Source organism: Pseudophryne corroboree, unplaced genomic scaffold (genome assembly GCF_028390025.1).
Source record: "Pseudophryne corroboree isolate aPseCor3 unplaced genomic scaffold, aPseCor3.hap2 scaffold_2355, whole genome shotgun sequence".
Taxonomy (NCBI): Eukaryota; Metazoa; Chordata; class Amphibia; order Anura; family Myobatrachidae; genus Pseudophryne; species Pseudophryne corroboree.
In genome coordinates this window covers 42782-58000 of record NW_026969009.1, presented here as the reverse complement: position 1 = coordinate 58000, position 15219 = coordinate 42782, and the positions used below count along the sequence as shown (strand labels likewise).

The 15219-nt window shown below is 50.1% G+C and overlaps 25 non-coding genes and 2 pseudogenes across 25 annotated transcripts; all 27 read right to left on the bottom strand.

Moving 5' to 3' along the window:
• Window positions 1-134: 134 nt before the first annotated feature.
• On the bottom strand, window positions 135-297 carry LOC135010585 (U1 spliceosomal RNA). Its single transcript, XR_010209885.1, has one exon. It is a non-coding gene; the product is annotated as a U1 spliceosomal RNA (small nuclear RNA).
• A 152-nt stretch (window positions 298-449) lies between these two features.
• On the bottom strand, window positions 450-613 carry LOC135010544 (U1 spliceosomal RNA). Its single transcript, XR_010209848.1, has one exon. It is a non-coding gene; the product is annotated as a U1 spliceosomal RNA (small nuclear RNA).
• Window positions 614-1287: 674 nt separating this feature from the next.
• On the bottom strand, window positions 1288-1450 carry LOC135010512 (U1 spliceosomal RNA). The gene has a single exon (XR_010209824.1). It is a non-coding gene; the product is annotated as a U1 spliceosomal RNA (small nuclear RNA).
• A 152-nt stretch (window positions 1451-1602) lies between these two features.
• Window positions 1603-1766, bottom strand: LOC135010580 (U1 spliceosomal RNA). The gene has a single exon (XR_010209881.1). It is a non-coding gene; the product is annotated as a U1 spliceosomal RNA (small nuclear RNA).
• A 669-nt stretch (window positions 1767-2435) lies between these two features.
• On the bottom strand, window positions 2436-2598 carry LOC135010508 (U1 spliceosomal RNA). The gene has a single exon (XR_010209821.1). It is a non-coding gene; the product is annotated as a U1 spliceosomal RNA (small nuclear RNA).
• Window positions 2599-2749: 151 nt separating this feature from the next.
• On the bottom strand, window positions 2750-2913 carry LOC135010567 (U1 spliceosomal RNA). Its single transcript, XR_010209869.1, has one exon. It is a non-coding gene; the product is annotated as a U1 spliceosomal RNA (small nuclear RNA).
• A 692-nt stretch (window positions 2914-3605) lies between these two features.
• LOC135010506 (U1 spliceosomal RNA) lies at window positions 3606-3747 on the bottom strand (annotated as a pseudogene).
• A 152-nt stretch (window positions 3748-3899) lies between these two features.
• Window positions 3900-4063, bottom strand: LOC135010531 (U1 spliceosomal RNA). Its single transcript, XR_010209838.1, has one exon. It is a non-coding gene; the product is annotated as a U1 spliceosomal RNA (small nuclear RNA).
• A 695-nt stretch (window positions 4064-4758) lies between these two features.
• LOC135010526 (U1 spliceosomal RNA) lies at window positions 4759-4900 on the bottom strand (annotated as a pseudogene).
• Window positions 4901-5052: 152 nt separating this feature from the next.
• Window positions 5053-5216, bottom strand: LOC135010566 (U1 spliceosomal RNA). Its single transcript, XR_010209868.1, has one exon. It is a non-coding gene; the product is annotated as a U1 spliceosomal RNA (small nuclear RNA).
• A 670-nt stretch (window positions 5217-5886) lies between these two features.
• On the bottom strand, window positions 5887-6049 carry LOC135010504 (U1 spliceosomal RNA). The gene has a single exon (XR_010209819.1). It is a non-coding gene; the product is annotated as a U1 spliceosomal RNA (small nuclear RNA).
• Window positions 6050-6201: 152 nt separating this feature from the next.
• On the bottom strand, window positions 6202-6365 carry LOC135010557 (U1 spliceosomal RNA). The gene has a single exon (XR_010209860.1). It is a non-coding gene; the product is annotated as a U1 spliceosomal RNA (small nuclear RNA).
• Window positions 6366-7036: 671 nt separating this feature from the next.
• On the bottom strand, window positions 7037-7199 carry LOC135010518 (U1 spliceosomal RNA). The gene has a single exon (XR_010209827.1). It is a non-coding gene; the product is annotated as a U1 spliceosomal RNA (small nuclear RNA).
• A 152-nt stretch (window positions 7200-7351) lies between these two features.
• LOC135010556 (U1 spliceosomal RNA) lies at window positions 7352-7515 on the bottom strand. The gene has a single exon (XR_010209859.1). It is a non-coding gene; the product is annotated as a U1 spliceosomal RNA (small nuclear RNA).
• Window positions 7516-7667: 152 nt separating this feature from the next.
• Window positions 7668-7831, bottom strand: LOC135010569 (U1 spliceosomal RNA). Its single transcript, XR_010209871.1, has one exon. It is a non-coding gene; the product is annotated as a U1 spliceosomal RNA (small nuclear RNA).
• A 670-nt stretch (window positions 7832-8501) lies between these two features.
• Window positions 8502-8664, bottom strand: LOC135010588 (U1 spliceosomal RNA). The gene has a single exon (XR_010209888.1). It is a non-coding gene; the product is annotated as a U1 spliceosomal RNA (small nuclear RNA).
• A 152-nt stretch (window positions 8665-8816) lies between these two features.
• Window positions 8817-8980, bottom strand: LOC135010559 (U1 spliceosomal RNA). Its single transcript, XR_010209862.1, has one exon. It is a non-coding gene; the product is annotated as a U1 spliceosomal RNA (small nuclear RNA).
• Window positions 8981-9650: 670 nt separating this feature from the next.
• Window positions 9651-9813, bottom strand: LOC135010523 (U1 spliceosomal RNA). Its single transcript, XR_010209832.1, has one exon. It is a non-coding gene; the product is annotated as a U1 spliceosomal RNA (small nuclear RNA).
• Window positions 9814-9965: 152 nt separating this feature from the next.
• On the bottom strand, window positions 9966-10129 carry LOC135010572 (U1 spliceosomal RNA). Its single transcript, XR_010209874.1, has one exon. It is a non-coding gene; the product is annotated as a U1 spliceosomal RNA (small nuclear RNA).
• Window positions 10130-10799: 670 nt separating this feature from the next.
• On the bottom strand, window positions 10800-10962 carry LOC135010587 (U1 spliceosomal RNA). The gene has a single exon (XR_010209887.1). It is a non-coding gene; the product is annotated as a U1 spliceosomal RNA (small nuclear RNA).
• Window positions 10963-11114: 152 nt separating this feature from the next.
• On the bottom strand, window positions 11115-11278 carry LOC135010558 (U1 spliceosomal RNA). The gene has a single exon (XR_010209861.1). It is a non-coding gene; the product is annotated as a U1 spliceosomal RNA (small nuclear RNA).
• Window positions 11279-11948: 670 nt separating this feature from the next.
• On the bottom strand, window positions 11949-12111 carry LOC135010524 (U1 spliceosomal RNA). The gene has a single exon (XR_010209833.1). It is a non-coding gene; the product is annotated as a U1 spliceosomal RNA (small nuclear RNA).
• Window positions 12112-12263: 152 nt separating this feature from the next.
• LOC135010571 (U1 spliceosomal RNA) lies at window positions 12264-12427 on the bottom strand. The gene has a single exon (XR_010209873.1). It is a non-coding gene; the product is annotated as a U1 spliceosomal RNA (small nuclear RNA).
• A 670-nt stretch (window positions 12428-13097) lies between these two features.
• LOC135010519 (U1 spliceosomal RNA) lies at window positions 13098-13260 on the bottom strand. The gene has a single exon (XR_010209828.1). It is a non-coding gene; the product is annotated as a U1 spliceosomal RNA (small nuclear RNA).
• A 152-nt stretch (window positions 13261-13412) lies between these two features.
• Window positions 13413-13576, bottom strand: LOC135010579 (U1 spliceosomal RNA). Its single transcript, XR_010209880.1, has one exon. It is a non-coding gene; the product is annotated as a U1 spliceosomal RNA (small nuclear RNA).
• Window positions 13577-14249: 673 nt separating this feature from the next.
• Window positions 14250-14412, bottom strand: LOC135010505 (U1 spliceosomal RNA). The gene has a single exon (XR_010209820.1). It is a non-coding gene; the product is annotated as a U1 spliceosomal RNA (small nuclear RNA).
• A 152-nt stretch (window positions 14413-14564) lies between these two features.
• LOC135010547 (U1 spliceosomal RNA) lies at window positions 14565-14728 on the bottom strand. Its single transcript, XR_010209851.1, has one exon. It is a non-coding gene; the product is annotated as a U1 spliceosomal RNA (small nuclear RNA).
• Window positions 14729-15219: the final 491 nt, after the last annotated feature.

Genomic DNA, 15219 nt, shown 5'->3' with positions numbered 1-15219 from the left:
GTGCGTTGGAAGGCACAAAGTAAGCAGACAGGAGAAGTCAGGATAGTGCGCAAGGGCATAGAAGGGAGCGGCTCAAGAAAAGAGAAGTGGAAACAGACAGCAAACTTGGCTGGAGAGAGACCTGAGACAAAGAGATCTGAATTATACGAGAGCCGACCAGGGGAAACACAAATTATGCAGTCAAGTTTCCCACATTTGGGGAAATCGCAGGAGCAGCACACCCAGAGTGCAATGGGTGAGCCTTGCCCTGGGAGAAGCACCTTCATGATCATAGTATCTCACCTGGCAGGTAAGTAGGAGTTGGGCTAGAGCTGGGGAGGGTCGCTGCTCAGGCACCCCCCTGTCAAGTGAAGGAGATCCAACTGAGGCAGCACAAGGAAACTCTCGAAAGAAGAACAAGGCTAGAGGAAGATCTGAGACAAAGAAATCTGACTTTTACCAGAGCTGACCAGAGGAAAGCACAAACACAGTCCCCCACTACCACAAATAATGCAGTCAAGTTACCCACATTTGGGGAAATCACAGGGGTCAGCATACCCAGAATGCAATGAATGAACCTCACCCTGGGAGAACAATCTTCATGACCATGGTATCTCCTATGCAAAATAAGTATGATTTGGGATAGGGCTGGGGAGGGCCGCTGCTCAGGCACATCTCTGTCAAGTAAAGGAGATTCAACTGAGGCAGCACAAGGGAACTCTCATCTGGGGACAACAACTGCAGGGAGAACACATATTTTCAGATGAACATGGGAGGGCAGAAGGCTGACTAATACTGAAGCACCACCAAACAACAAACCAAATGCAACAACTAGTACAAGCATTCCTGGGGGAAGGTCTGCAGAAAACGGATTTGCATACGGTGATGTCATCCAAGCAGTGGGCCAAAGTTGGCTTCAACCCTCAACTGCATATGAAAAGAGAAAAGGGGTATGCAGGGCATGGCGGCCTTCTGCGGCGCTTGGATGACCCCTAGTTTGCATTAAACACCCCCACCCTCCTTCGGTGTGGGGCTCATGTTGGCCATGCCCCAGCCCCTGAAGCATTCAAGCTGATTTCTTGCAGCAGCTGGGCACTGTAACAGCTCCAGAGCTGCTCTGTAAGGCAAGTAAAAGGGTGTGGGCCCTGCAGCACTACCTGTAGTTTGCATTGTGCATTGTAAGGCACTAAGTAAGCAGATAGGAGGAGAAGTCAGGATAGTGCACAAGGGTATAGAAGGGAGGGGCTAAAGAAAAAATAAGTGGAAACAGACAGCAAACTAGGCTGGAGAGAGACCTGAGACAAAGAGATCTGAATTATATGAAAGCTGACCAGGGGAAACACAAATTATGCAGTCAAGTTTCCCACATTTGGGGAAATCACAGGGGCAGCACACCCAGAGTGCAATGGGTGATCCTTGCCCTGGGAGAAGCAACTTCATGATCATAGTATCTCACCTGACAGGTAAGTAGGAGTTGAGCTAGAGCTGGGGAGGGTCGCTGCTCGGGCACCCCCCTGTCAAGTGAAGGAGATCCAACTGAGGCAGCACAAGGGAACTCTCGAAAGAAGAACAAGGCTAGAGGAAAATCTGAGACAAAGAAATCTGACTTTTACCAGAGCTGACCAGAGGAAAGCACAAACACAGTCCCCCACTACCACAAATAATGCAGTCGAGTTTGCCACATTTGGGGAAATCACAGGGGTCAGCATACCCAGAATGCAATGAATGAACCTCACCCTGGGAGAACAATCTTCATGACCATGGTATCGGCTATGCAAAATAAGAATGATTTGGGATAGGGCTGGGGAGGGCCGCTGCTCAGGCACATCTCTGTCAAGTAAAGGAGATTCAACTGAGGCAGCACAAGGGAACTCTCATCTGGGGACAACAACTGCAGGGAGAACACATATTTTCAGATGAACATGGGAGGGCAGAAGGCTGCCTAATACTGAAGCACCCCCAAACAACAAACCAAATGCAACAACAAGTGCTAGCATTCCTGGGGGAAGGCTGCAGCAGATGGATTTGCATATGGTGATGTCATCCAAGCAGTGGGTCAAAGTTGGCTTCAACCCTCGTCATCATATGAAAAGAGAAAAGGGGCGTGCAGGGCATGGCAGCCTTTTTCGGCGCTTGGATGACCCCTAGTTCGCATTAAACACCTCCACCCTCCTTCGGTGTGGGGCTCATGTTGGCTATGCCCCAGCCCCGAAGCATTCAAGCTGATTTCTTGCAGCAGTTGGGCACTGTAACAGCTCCAGAGCTGCTCTGTAAGGCAAGTAAAAGGGCGTGGGCCCTGCAGCACTACCTGTAGTTCGCATTGTGCGTTGGAAGGCACAAATTAAGCAGACGGGAGAAGTCAGGATAGTGCGCAATGGCATAGAAGGGAGCGGCTCAAGAAAAGAGAAGTGGAAACAGACAGCAAACTAGGCTGGAGAGAGACCTGAGACAAAGAGATCTGAATTATACGAGAGCCGACCAGGGGAAACACAAATTATGCAGTCAAGTTTCCCACATTTGGAGAAATCACAGGAGCAGCACACCCAGAGTGCAATGGGTGAGCCTTGCCCTGGGAGAAGCACCTTCATGATCATAGTATCTCTCCTGGCAGGTAAGTAGGAGTTGGGCTAGAGCTGGGGAGGGTCGCTGCTCGGGCACCCCCCTGTCAAGTGAAGGAGATCCAACTGAGGCAGCACAAGGAATCTCTCGAAAGAGAACAAGGCTAGAGGAAGATCTGAGACAAATAAATCTGACTTTTACCAGAGCTGACCAGAAGAAAGAACAAACACAGTCCCCCACTACCACAAATAATGCAGTCGAGTTTCCCACATTTGGGGAAATCATACGGGTCAGCATACTCAGAATGCAATGAATGAACCTCACCCTGGGAGAACAATCTTCATGACCATGGTATCTCCTATGCAAAATAAGTATGATTTGGGATAGGGCTGGGGAGGGCCGCTGCTCAGGCACATCTCTGTCAAGTAAAGGAGATTCAACTGAGGCAGCACAAGGGAACTCTCATCTGGGGACAACAACTGCAGGGAGAACACATATTTTCAGATGAACATGGGAGGGCAGAAGGCTGCCTAATACTGAAGCACCCCCAAACAACAAACCAAATGCAACAACTAGTGCAAGCATTCCTGGGGGAAGGCCTGCAGCAGATGGATTTGAATAAGGTGATGTCATCCAAGCAGTGAGTAAAAGTTGGCTTCAACCCTCGTCTGCATATGAAAAGAGAAAAGGGGCGTGCAGGGCATGGCGGCCTTTTGCGGCGCTTGGATGACCCCTAGTTCGCATTAAACGCCTCCACCCTCCTTCGGTGTGGGGCTCATGTTGGCTATGCCCCGGCCCCTGAAGCATTCAAGCTGATTTCTTGCAGCAGCTGAGCACTGTAACAGCTCCAGAGCTGCTCTGTAAGGCAAGTAAAAGGGTGTGGGCCCTGCAGCACTACCTGTAGTTCGCATTGTGCGTTGGAAGGCACAAATTAAGCAGACGGGAGAAGTCAGGATAGTGCGCAAGGGCATAGAAGGGAGCGGCTCAAGAAAAGAGAAGTGGAAACAGACAGCAAACTAGGCTGGTGAGAGACCTGAGACAAAAAGATCAGAATTATACGAGAGCCGACCAGGGGAAACACAAATTATGCAGTCAAGTTTCCCACATTTGGGGAAATCACAGGAACAGCACACCCAGAGTGCAATGGGTGAGCCTTGCCCTGGGAGAAGCACCTTCCTGATCATAGTATCTCACCTGGCAGGTAAGTAGGAGTTGGGCTAGAGCTGGGGAGGGTCGCTGCTCGGGCACCCCCCTGTCAAGTGAAGGAGATCCAACTGAGGCAGCACAAGGAAACTCTCGAAAGAAGAACAAGGCTAGAGGAAGGTCTGAGACAAAGAAATCTGACTTTTACCAGAGCTGACCAGAGGAAAGCACAAACACAGTCCCCCACTACCATAAATAATGCAGTCAAGTTTCCCACATTTGGGGAAATCACAGGGGTCAGCATACCCAGAATGCAATGAATGAACCTCACCCTGGGAGAACAATCTTCATGACCATGGTATCTCCTATGCAAAATAAGTATGATTTGGGATAGGGCTGGGGAAGGCCGCTGCTCAGGCACATCTCTGTCAAGTAAAGGAGATTCAACTGAGGCAGCACAAAGGAACTCTCATCTGGGGACAACAACTGCAGGGAGAACACATATTTTCAGATGAACATGGGAGGGCAGAAGGCTACCTAATACTGAAGCACCCCCAAACAACAAACCAAATGCAACAACTAGTGCAAGCATTCCTGGGGGAAGGTCTGCAGAAGACGGATTTGCATACGGTGATGTCATCCAAGCAGTGGGCCAAAGTTGGCTGGAACCCTCATCTGCATATGAAAAGAGAAAAGGAGTATGCAGGGCATGGCGGCCTTTTGCGGCGCTTGGATGACCCCTAGTTCGCATTAAACACCCCCACCCTCCTTCGGTGTGGGGCTCATGTTGGCCATGCCCCAGCCCCTGAAGCATTCAAGCTGATTTCTTGCAGCAGCTGGGCACTGTAACAGCTCCAGAGCTGCTCTGTAAGGCAAGTAAAAGGGTGTGGGCCCTGCAGCACTACCTGTAGTTTGCATTGTGAATTGTAAGGCACAAAGTAAGCAGACGGGAGGAGAAGTCAGGATAGTGCACAAGGGTATAGAAGGGAGGGGCTCAAGAAAAAAGAAGTGGAAACAGACAGCAAACTAGGCTGGAGAGAGACCTGAGACAAAGAGATCTGAATTATATGAGAGCCGACCAGGGGAAACACAAATTATGCAGTCAAGTTTCCCACATTTGGGGAAATCACTGGGGCAGCACACCCAGAGTGCAATGGGTGATCCTTGCCCTGGGAGAAGCAACTTCATGATCATAGTATCTCACCTGGCAGGTAAGTAGGAGTTGGGCTACAGCTGGGGAGGGTCGCTGCTCGGGCACCCCCCTGTCAAGTGAAGGAGATCCAACTGAGGCAGCACAAGGAATCTCTCGAAAGAAGAACAAGGCTAGAGGAAGATCTGAGACAAATAAATCTGACTTTTACCAGAGCTGACCAGAGGAAAGAACAAACACAGTCCCCCACTACCACAAATAATGCAGTCGAGTTTCCCACATTAGGGGAAATCATACGGGTCAGCATACCCAGAATGCAATGAATGAACCTCACCCTGGGAGAACAATCTTCATGACCATGGTATCTCCTATGCAAAATAAGTATGATTTGGGATAGGGCTGGGGAGGGCCGCTGCTCAGGCACATCTCTGTCAAGTAAAGGAGATTCAACTGAGGCAGCAGAAGGGAACTCTCATCTGGGGACAACAACTGCAGGGAGAACACATATTTTCAGATGAACATGGGAGGGCAGAAGGCTACCTAATACTGAAGCACCCCCAAACAACAAACCAAATGCAACAACTAGTGCAAGCATTCCTGGGGGAAGGCCTGCAGCAGATGGATTTGCATATGGTGATGTCATCCAAGCAGTGGGTCAAAGTTGGCTTCAACCCTCGTCTGCATATGAAAAGAGAAAAGGGGCGTGCAGGGCATGGCAGCCTTTTTCGGCGCTTGGATGACCCCTAGTTCGCATTAAACACCTCCACCCTCCTTTGGTGTGGGGCTCATGTTGGCTATGCCCCAGCCCCGAAGCATTCAAGCTGAGTTCTTGCAGCAGCTGGGCACTGTAACAGCTCCAGAGCTGCTCTGTAAGGCAAATAAAAGGGTGTGGGACCTGCAGCACTACCTGTAGTTCGCATTGTGCATTGGAAGGCACAAAGTAAGCAGACGGGAGAAGTCAGGATAGTGCGCAAGGGCATAGAAGGGAGCGGCTCAAGAAAAGAGAAGTGGAAACAGACAGCAAAGTAGGCTGGAGAGAGACCTGAGACAAAGAGATCTGAATTATACGAGAGCCGACCAGGGAAAACACAAATTATGCAGTCAAGTTTCCCACATTTGGGGAAATCACAGGAGCAGCACACCCAGAGTGCAATGGGTGAGCCTTGCCCTGGGAGAAGCACCTTCCTGATCATAGTATCTCACCTGGCAGGTAAGTAGGAGTTGGGCTAGAGCTGGGGAGGGTCGCTGCTCGGGCACCCCCCTATCAAGTGAAGGAGATCCAACTGAGGCAGCACAAGGGAACTCTCGAAAGAAGAACAAGGCTAGAGGAAGATCTGAGACAAAAAAATCTGACTTTTACCAGAGCTGACCAGAGGAAAGAACAAACACAGTCCCCCACTACCACAAATAATGCAGTCGAGTTTCCCACATTTGGGGAAATCACAGGGGTCAGCATACCGAGAATGCAATGAATGAACCTCACCCTGGGAGAACAATTTTCATGACCATGGTATCTCCTATGCAAAATAAGTATGATTTGGGATAGGGCTGTGGAGTGCCGCTGCTCAGGCACATCTCTGTCAAGTAAAGGAGATTCAACTGAGGCAGCACAAGGGAACTCTCATCTGGGGACAACAACTGCAGGGAGAAAACATATTTTCAGATGAACATGGGAGGGCAGAAGGCTACCTAATACTGAAGCACCCCCAAACAACAAACCAAATGCAACAACTATTGCAAGCATTCCTGGGGGAAGGCCTGCAGCAGATGGATTTGCATATGGTGATGTCATCCAAGCAGTGGGTCAAAGTTGGCTTCAACCCTCGTCTGCATATGAAAAGAGAAAAGGGGCGTGCAGGGCATGGCAGCCTTTTTCGGCGCTTGGATGACCCCTAGTTCGCATTAAACACCTCCACCCTCCTTCAGTGTGGGGCTCATGTTGGCTATGCCCCAGCCCCTGAAGCATTCAAGCTGATTTCTTGCAGCAGCTGGGCACTGTAATAGCTCCAGAGCTGCTCTGTAAGGCAAGTAAAAGTGCGTGGGCCCTGCAACACTACCTGTAGTTCGCATTGTGCATTGGAAGGCACAAATTAAGCAGACGGGAGAAGTCAGGATAGTGCGCAAGGGCATAGAAGGGAGCGGCTCAAGAAAAGAGAAGTGGAAACAGACAGCAAACTAGGCTGGAGAGAGACCTGGGACAAAGAGATCTGAATTATACGAGAGCCGACCAGGGGAAACACAAATTATGCAGTCAAGTTTCCCACATTTGGAGAAATCACAGGAGCAGCACACCCAGAGTGCAATGGGTGAGCCTTGCCCTGGGAGAAGCACCTTCATGATCATAGTATATCACCTGGCAGGTAAGTAGGAGTTGGGCTAGAGCAGGGGAGGGTCGCTGCTCGGGCACCCCCCTGTCAAGTGAAGGAGATCCAACTGAGGCAGCACAAGGGAACTCTCGAAAGAAGAACAAGGCTAGAGGAAAATCTGAGACAAAGAAATCTGACTTTTACCAGAGCTGACCAGAGGAAAGAACAAACACAGTCCCCCACTACCACAAATAATGCAGTCGAGTTTCCCACATTTGGGGAAATCATACGGGTCAGCATACTCAGAATGCAATGAATGAACCTCACCCTGGGAGAACAATCTTCATGACCATGGTATCTCCTATGCAAAATAAGTATGATTTGGGATAGGGCTGGGGAGGGTCGCTGCTCGGGTACCCCCCTGTCAAGTGAAGGAGATCCAACTGAGGCAGCACAAGGAATCTCTCGAAAGAAGAACAAGGCTAGAGGAAGATCTGAGACAAATAAATCTGACTTTTACCAGAGCTGACCAGAGGAAAGAACAAACACAGTCCCCCACTACCACAAATAATGCAGTCGAGTTTCCCACATTTGAGGAAATCATACGGGTCAGCATACCCAGAATGCAATGAATGAACCTCACCCTGGGAGAACAATCTTCATGACCATGGTATCTCCTATGCAAAATAAGTATGATTTGGGATAGGGCTGGGGAGGGCCGCTGCTCAGGCACATCTCTGTCAAGTAAAGGAGATTCAACTGAGGCAGCACAAGGGAACTCTCATCTGGGGACAACAACTGCAGGGAGAACACATATTTTCAGATGAACATGGGAGGGCAGAAGGCTACCTAATACTGAAGCACCCCCAAACAACAAACCAAATGCAACAACTAGTGCAAGCATTCCTGGGGGAAGGCCTGCAGCAGATGGATTTGCATATGGTGATGTCATCCAAGCAGTGGGTCAAAGTTGGCTTCAACCCTCGTCTGCATATGAAAAGAGAAAAGGGGCGTGCAGGGCATGGCAGCCTTTTTCGGCGCTTGGATGACCCCTAGTTCGCATTAAACACCTCCACCCTCCTTCGGTGTGGGGCTCATGTTGGCTATGCCCCAGCCCCGAAGCATTCAAGCTGAGTTCTTGCAGCAGCTGGGCACTGTAACAGCTCCATAGCTGCTCTGTAAGGCAAATAAAAGGGTGTGGGACCTGCAGCACTACCTGTAGTTCGCATTGTGCATTGGAAGGCACAAAGTAAGCAGACGGGAGAAGTCAGGATAGTGCGCAAGGGCATAGAAGGGAGCGGCTCAAGAAAAGAGAAGTGGAAACAGACAGCAAAGTAGGCTGGAGAGAGACCTGAGACAAAGAGATCTGAATTATACGAGAGCCGACCAGGGAAAACACAAATTATGCAGTCAAGTTTCCCACATTTGGGGAAATCGCAGGAGCAGCACACCCAGAGTGCAATGGGTGAACCTTGCCCTGGGAGAAGCACCTTCCTGATCATAGTATCTCACCTGGCAGGTAAGTAGGAGTTGGGCTAGAGCTGGGGAGGGTCGCTGCTCGGGCACCCCCCTGTCAAGTGAAGGAGATCCAACTGAGGCAGCACAAGGGAACTCTCGAAAGAAGAACAAGGCTAGAGGAAGATCTGAGACAAAAAAATCTGACTTTTACCAGAGCTGACCAGAGGAAAGAACAAACACAGTCCCCCACTACCACAAATAATGCAGTCGAGTTTCCCACATTTGGGGAAATCACAGGGGTCAGCATACCCAGAATGCAATGAATGAACCTCACTCTGGGAGAACAATTTTCATGACCATGGTATCTCCTATGCAAAATAAGTATGATTTGGGATAGGGCTGGGGAGGGCCGCTGCTCAGGCACATCTCTGTCAAGTAAAGGAGATTCAACTGAGGCAGCACAAGGGAACTCTCATCTGGGGACAACAACTGCAGGGAGAACACATGTTTTCAGATGAACATGGGAGGGCAGAAGGCTACCTAATACTGAAGCACCCCCAAACAACAAACCAAATGCAACAACTAGTGCAAGCATTCCTGGGGGAAGGCCTGCAGCAGATGGATTTGCATATGGTGATGTCATCCAAGCAGTGGGTCAAAGTTGGCTTCAACCCTCGTCTGCATATGAAAAGAGAAAAGGGGCGTGCAGGGCATGGCAGCCTTTTTCGGCGCTTGGATGACCCCTAGTTCGCATTAAACACCTCCACCCTCCTTCGGTGTGAGGCTCATGTTGGCTATGCCCCAGCCCCGAAGCATTCAAGCTGATTTCTTGCAGCAGCTGGGCACTGTAACAGCTCCAGAGCTGCTCTGTAAGGCAAGTAAAAGGGCGTGGGCCCTGCAGCACTACCTGTAGTTCGCATTGTGCATTGGAAGGCACAAATTAAGCAGACGGGAGAAGTCAGGATAGTGCGCAAGGGCATAGAAGGGAGCGGCTCAAGAAAAGAGAAGTGGAAACAGACAGCAAACTAGGCTGGAGAGAGACCTGAGACAAAGAGATCTGAATTATACGAGAGCCGACCAGGGGAAACACAAATTATGCAGTCAAGTTTCCCACATTTGGAGAAATCACAGGAGCAGCACACCCAGAGTGCAATGGGTGAGCCTTGCCCTGGGAAAAGCACCTTCATGATCATAGTATATCACCTGGCATGTAAGTAGGAGTTGGGCTAGAGCTGGGGAGGGTCGCTGCTCAGGCACCCCCCTGTCAAGTGAAGGAGATCCAACTGAGGCAGCACAAGGGAACTCTCGAAAGAAGAACAAGGCTAGAGGAAGATCTGAGACAAAAAAATCTGACTTTTACCAGAGCTGACCAGAGGAAAGAACAAACACAGTCCCCCACTACCACAAATAATGCTGTCGAGTTTCCAACATTTGGGGAAATCACAGGGATCAGCATACCCAGAATGCAATGAATGAACCTCACCCTGGGAGAACAATCTTCATGACCATGGTATCTCCTATGCAAAATAAGTATGATTTGGGATAGGGCTGGGGAGGGCCGCTGCTCAGGCACATCTCTGTCAAGTAAAGGAGATTCAACTGAGGCAGCACAAGGGAACTCTCATCTGGGGACAACAACTGCAGGGAGAACACATATTTTCAGATGAACATGGGAGGGCAGAAGGCTACCTAATACTGAAGCACCCCCAAACAACAAACCAAATGCAACAACTAGTGCAAGCATTCCTGGGGGAAGGCCTGCAGCAGATGGATTTGCATATGGTGATGTCATCCAAGCAGTGGGTCAAAGTTGGCTTCAACCCTCGTCTGCATATGAAAAGAGAAAAGGGGCGTGCAGGGCATGGCAGCCTTTTTCGGCGCTTGGATGACCCCTAGTTCGCATTAAACACCTCCACCCTCCTTCGGTGTGGGGCTCATGTTGGCTATGCCCCAGCCCCGAAGCATTCAAGCTGAGTTCTTGCAGCAGCTGGGCACTGTAACAGCTCCATAGCTGCTCTGTAAGGCAAATAAAAGGGTGTGGGACCTGCAGCACTACCTGTAGTTCGCATTGTGCATTGGAAGGCACAAAGTAAGCAGACGGGAGAAGTCAGGATAGTGCGCAAGGGCATAGAAGGGAGCGGCTCAAGAAAAGAGAAGTGGAAACAGACAGCAAAGTAGGCTGGAGAGAGACCTGAGACAAAGAGATCTGAATTATACGAGAGCCGACCAGGGAAAACACAAATTATGCAGTCAAGTTTCCCACATTTGGGGAAATCGCAGGAGCAGCACACCCAGAGTGCAATGGGTGAACCTTGCCCTGGGAGAAGCACCTTCCTGATCATAGTATCTCACCTGGCAGGTAAGTAGGAGTTGGGCTAGAGCTGGGGAGGGTCGCTGCTCGGGCACCCCCCTGTCAAGTGAAGGAGATCCAACTGAGGCAGCACAAGGGAACTCTCGAAAGAAGAACAAGGCTAGAGGAAGATCTGAGACAAAAAAATCTGACTTTTACCAGAGCTGACCAGAGGAAAGAACAAACACAGTCCCCCACTACCACAAATAATGCAGTCGAGTTTCCCACATTTGGGGAAATCACAGGGGTCAGCATACCCAGAATGCAATGAATGAACCTCACTCTGGGAGAACAATTTTCATGACCATGGTATCTCCTATGCAAAATAAGTATGATTTGGGATAGGGCTGGGGAGGGCCGCTGCTCAGGCACATCTCTGTCAAGTAAAGGAGATTCAACTGAGGCAGCACAAGGGAACTCTCATCTGGGGACAACAACTGCAGGGAGAACACATGTTTTCAGATGAACATGGGAGGGCAGAAGGCTACCTAATACTGAAGCACCCCCAAACAACAAACCAAATGCAACAACTAGTGCAAGCATTCCTGGGGGAAGGCCTGCAGCAGATGGATTTGCATATGGTGATGTCATCCAAGCAGTGGGTCAAAGTTGGCTTCAACCCTCGTCTGCATATGAAAAGAGAAAAGGGGCGTGCAGGGCATGGCAGCCTTTTTCGGCGCTTGGATGACCCCTAGTTCGCATTAAACACCTCCACCCTCCTTCGGTGTGAGGCTCATGTTGGCTATGCCCCAGCCCCGAAGCATTCAAGCTGATTTCTTGCAGCAGCTGGGCACTGTAACAGCTCCAGAGCTGCTCTGTAAGGCAAGTAAAAGGGCGTGGGCCTTGCAGCACTACCTGTAGTTCGCATTGTGCATTGGAAGGCACAAATTAAGCAGACGGGAGAAGTCAGGATAGTGCGCAAGGGCATAGAAGGGAGCGGCTCAAGAAAAGAGAAGTGGAAACAGACAGCAAACTAGGCTGGAGAGAGACCTGAGACAAAGAGATCTGAATTATACGAGAGCCGACCAGGGGAAACACAAATTATGCAGTCAAGTTTCCCACATTTGGAGAAATCACAGGAGCAGCACACCCAGAGTGCAATGGGTGAGCCTTGCCCTGGGAGAAGCACCTTCATGATCATAGTATATCACCTGGCATGTAAGTAGGAGTTGGGCTAGAGCTGGGGAGGGTCGCTGCTCAGGCACCCCCCTGTCAAGTGAAGGAGATCCAACTGAGGCAGCACAAGGGAACTCTCGAAAGAAGAACAAGGCTAGAGGAAGATCTGAGACAAAAAAATCTGACTTTTACCAGAGCTGACCAGAGGAAAGAACAAACACAGTCCCCCACTACCACAAATAATGCTGTCGAGTTTCCAACATTTGGGGAAATCACAGGGATCAGCATACCCAGAATGCAATGAATGAACCTCACCCTGGGAGAACAATCTTCATGACCATGGTATCTCCTATGCAAAATAAGTATGATTTGGGATAGGGCTGGGGAGGGCCGCTGCTCAGGCACATCTCTGTCAAGTAAAGGAGATTCAACTGAGGCAGCACAAGGGAACTCTCATCTGGGGACAACAACTGCAGGGAGAACACATATTTTCAGATGAACATGGGAGGGCAGAAGGCTACCTAATACTGAAGCACCCCCAAACAACAAACCAAATGCAACAACTAGTGCAAGCATTCCTGGGGGAAGGCCTGCAGCAGATGGATTTGCATATGGTGATGTCATCCAAGCAGTGGGTCAAAGTTGGCTTCAACCCTCGTCTGCATATGAAAAGAGAAAAGGGGCGTGCAGGGCATGGCAGCCTTTTTTGGCGCTTGGATGACCCCTAGTTCGCATTAAACACCTCCACCCTCCTTCGGTGTGGGGCTCATGTTGGCTATGCCCCAGCCCCGAAGCATTAAAGCTGATTTCTTGCAGCAGCTGGGTACTGTAACAGCTCCAGAGCTGCTCTGTAAGGCAAGTAAAAGGGCGTGGGCCCTGCAGCACTACCTGTAGTTTGCATTGTGCGTTGGAAGGCACAAATTAAGCAGACGGGAGAAGTCAGGATAGTGCGCAAGGGCATAGAAGGGAGCGGCTCAAGAAAAGAGAAGTGGAAACAGACAGCAAACTAGGCTGGAGAGAGACCTGAGACAAAGAGATCTGAATTATACGAGAGCCGACCAGGGGAAACACAAATTATGCAGTCAAGTTTCCCACATTTGGAGAAATCACAGGAGCAGCACACCCAGAGTGCAATGGGTGAGCCTTGCCCTGGGAGAAGCACCTTCATGATCATAGTATATCACCTGGCAGGTAAGTAGGAGATGGGCTAGAGCTGGGGAGGGTCGCTGCTCGGGCACCCCCCTGTCAAGTGAAGGAGATCCAACTGAGGCAGCACAAGGAATCTCTCGAAAGAAGAACAAGGCTAGAGGAAGATCTGAGACAAATAAATCTGACTTTTACCAGAGCTGACCAGAGGAAAGAACAAACACAGTCCCCCACTACCTCAAATAATGCAGTCGAGTTTCCCACATTTGGGGAAATCATACGGGTCAGCATACCCAGAATGCAATGAATGAACCTCACCCTGGGAGAACAATCTTCATGACCATGGTATCTCCTATGCAAAATAAGTATGATTTGGGATAGGGCTGGGGAGGGCCGCTGCTCAGGCACATCTCTGTCAAGTAAAGGAGATTCAACTGAGGCAGCACAAGGGAACTCTCATCTGGGGACAACAACTGCAGGGAGAACACATATTTTCAGATGAACATGGGAGGGCAGAAGGCTACCTAATACTGAAGCACCCCCAAACAACAAACCAAATGCAACAACTAGTGCAAGCATTCCTGGGGGAAGGCCTGCAGCAGATGGATTTGCATATGGTGATGTCATCCAAGCAGTGGGTCAAAGTTGGCTTCAACCCTCGTCTGCATATGAAAAGAGAAAAGGGGCGTGCAGGGCATGGCAGCCTTTTTCGGCGCTTGGATGACCCCTAGTTCGCATTAAACACCTCCACCCTCCTTCGGTGTGGGGCTCATGTTGGCTATGACCCAGCCCCGAAGCATTCAAGCTGATTTCTTGCAGCAGCTGGGCACTGTAACAGCTCCAGAGCTGCTCTGTAAGCCAAATAAAAGGGTGTGGGACCTGCAGCACTACCTGTAGTTCGCATTGTGCGTTGGAAGGCACAAAGTAAGCAGACGGGAGGAGAAGTCAGGATAGTGCACAAGGGCATAGACGGGAGGGGCTCAAGAAAAAAGAAGTGGAAACAGACAGCAAACTAGGCTGGAGAGAGACCTGAGACAAAGAGATCTGAATTATACGAGAGCCGACCAGGGGAAACACAAATTATGCAGTCAAGTTTCCCACATTTGGGGAAATCACAGGAGCAGCACACCCAGAGTGCAATGGGTGAGCCTTGCCCTGGGAGAAGCACCTTCCTGATCATAGTATCTCACCTGGCAGGTAAGTAGGAGTTGGGCTAGAGCTGGGGAGGGTCGCTGCTCGGGCACCCCCCTATCAAGTGAAGGAGATCCAACTGAGGCAGCACAAGTGAACTCTCGAAAGAAGAACAAGGCTAGAGGAAGATCTGAGACAAAGAAATCTGACTTTTACCAGAGCTGACCAGAGGAAAGCAAAAACACAGTCCCCCACTACCACAAATAATGCAGTCGAGTTTCCCACATTTGGGGAAATCACAGGGGTCAGCATACCCAGAATGCAATGAATGAACCTCACCCTGGGAGAACAGTCTTCATGACCATGGTATCTCCTATGCAAAATAAGTATGATTTGGGATAGGGCTGGGGAGGGCCGCTGCTCAGGCACATCTCTGTCAAGTAAAGGAGATTCAACTGAGGCAGCACAAGGGAACTCATCTGGGGACAACAACTGCAGGGAGAACACATATTTTCAGATGAACATGGGAGGGCAGAAGGCTACCTAATACTGAAGCACCCCCAAACAACAAACCAAATGCAACAACTAGTGCAAGCATTCCTGGGGGAAGGCCTGCAGCAGATGGATTTGCATATGGTGATGTCATCCAAGCAGTGGGTCAAAGTTGGCTTCAACCCTCGTCTGCATATGAAAAGAGAAAAGGGGCGTGCAGGGCATGGCAGCCTTTTTCGGCGCTTGAATGACCCCTAGTTCGCATTAAACACCCCCACCCTCCTTCGGTGTGGGGCTCATGTTGGCTATGCCCCAGCCCCTGAAGCATTCAAGCTGATTTCTTGCAGCAGCTGGGCACTGTAACAGCTCCAGAGCTGCTCTGTAAGGCA